Source organism: Melanerpes formicivorus, unplaced genomic scaffold (assembly GCF_026170545.1).
Source record: "Melanerpes formicivorus ecotype bairdi unplaced genomic scaffold, bMelFor1.0.p_v2 SCAF_170, whole genome shotgun sequence".
In the NCBI taxonomy this organism is placed as follows: domain Eukaryota; kingdom Metazoa; phylum Chordata; class Aves; order Piciformes; family Picidae; genus Melanerpes; species Melanerpes formicivorus.
Window position 1 is genome coordinate 278,481 of NW_027142522.1, and position 2,360 is coordinate 280,840.

Here is a 2,360-nt window from a genome sequence, read left to right on the forward strand (position 1 = left end):
GGCCGAGATCCATGCATTCATCTCCAGGTGCACACAGCACTTCTGAGACCATTCACATGGAAGCAAAACATTCTTGGGGTAAAACCGAAAGGGAAGAGCCTGGCACCCCATTGCATTGGCCATCTGATCTAACTTGTGGAGACAGTCAAAATGCTCCTTAGAATTCTTCCCTACCTCTTTCCTGGGCCGAGATCCATGCATTCATCTCCAGTAGCATAGAGCAGTTCTGAGACCATTCGCATGGAAGCAAAACATTCTTGGGGTAAAACCGAAAGGGAAAAGCCTGGCACCCCATTGCATTGGCCATCTGATCTAACTTGTGGAGACAGTCAAAATGCTCCTTAGAATTCTTCCCTACCTCTTTCCTGGGCCGAGATCCATGCATTCATCTCCAGTAGCATAGAGCACTTCTGAGACCATTCGCATGGAAGCAAAACATTCTTGGGGTAAAACCGAAAGGGAAAAGCCTGGCACCCCATTGCATTGGCCATCTGATCTAACTTCTGGAGACAGTCAAAATGCTCCTTAGAATTCTTCCCTACCTCTTTCCTGGGCCGAGATCCATGCATTCATCTCCAGCTGCTTCCAGCACTTCTGAGACAATTCAAATATACGCAAAACATCCTTGGGGTAAAACCGAAAGGGAAAAGCCTGGCACCCCATTGCATTGGCCATCTGATCTAACTTCTGGAGACAGTCAAAATGCTCCTTAGAATTCTTCCCTACCTCTTTCCTGGGCCGAGATCCATGCATTCATCTCCAGCTTCATCCAGCACTTCTGAGACCATTCGCATGGAAGCAAAACATTCTTGGGGTAAAACCGAAAGGGAAAAGCCTCGCACCCGACTGCATTGGCCATCTGATCTAACTTCTGGAGACAGTCAAAATGCTCCTTAGAATTCTTCCCTACCTCTTTCCTGGGCCGAGATCCATGCATTCATCTACAGCTTCATCCAGCCCTTCTGAGACCTTTGGAATGGAATCAAACCATTCTTCGGGTAAAACCGAAAGGGAAAAGCCTGGCACCCCATTGCATTGGCCATCTGATCTAACTTCTGGAGACAGTCAAAATGCTCCTTAGAATTCTTCCCTACCTCTTTCCTGGGCCGAGATCCATGCATTCATCTCCAACTGCATCCAGCCCTTCTGAGACCATTCGAATGGAAACAAATCATTTTTAGGGAAAAACCAAAAGGGAAAAGCCTGGCACCCCATTGCATTGGCCATCTGATCTAACTTCTGGAGACAGTCAAAATGCTCCTTAGAATTCTTCCCTACCTCTTTCCTGGGCCGAGATCCATGCATTCATCTCCAGCTGCATCGAGCACTTCTGAGACAATTCGCATGGAAGCAAAACATTCTTGGGGTAAAACCGAAAGGGAAAAGCCTGGCACCCCATTGCATTGGCCATCTGATCTAACTTCTGGAGACAGTCAAAATGCTCCTTAGAATTCTTCCCTACCTCTTTCCTGGGCCGCGATCCATGCATTCATCTCCAGCTGCATACAGCACTTCTGAGACCTTTCGAATGGAAGCAAAACATTCTTGGGGTAAAACCAAAAGGGAAAAGCCTGGCACCCCATTGCATTGGCCATCTGATCTAACTTCTGGAGACAGTCAAAATGCTCCTTAGAATTCTTCCCTACCTCTTTCCTGGGCCGAGATCCATGCATTCATCTCCAGCTGCATCCAGCCCTTCTGAGACCTTTGGATTGGAATCAAACCATTCTTGGGGTAAAACCGAAAGGGAAAAGCCTGGCACCCCATTGCATTGGCCATCTGATCTAACTTCTGGAGACAGTCAAAATGCTCCTTAGAATTCTTCCCTACCTCTTTCCTGGGCCGAGATCCATGCATTCATCTCCAGTTGCATACAGCACTTCTGAGACTATTCGCATGGAAGCAAAACATTCTTGGGGTAAAACCGAAAGGGAAAAGCCTGGCACCCCATTGCATTGGCCATCTGATCTAACTTCTGGAGACAGTCAAAATGCTCCTTAGAATTCTTCCCTACCTCTTTCCTGGGCCGAGATCCATGCATTCATCTCCAGCTGCATACAGCACTTCTGAGACAATTCGAATGGAAGCAAAACATTCCAGGGGTAAAACCGAAAGGGAAAAGCCTGGCACCCCATTGCATTGGCCATCTGATCTAACTTCTGGAGACAGACAAAATGCTCCTTAAAATTCTTCCCTATCTCTTTCCTGGGCCGAGATCCATGCATTCATCTCCAGCTGCATGCAGCACTTCTGAGACCATTCACATGGAGGCAAAACATTCTTGGGGTAAAACCAAAAGGGAAAAGCCTGGCACCCCATTGCATTGGCCATCTGATCTAACTTCTGGAGACAGTCAAAAT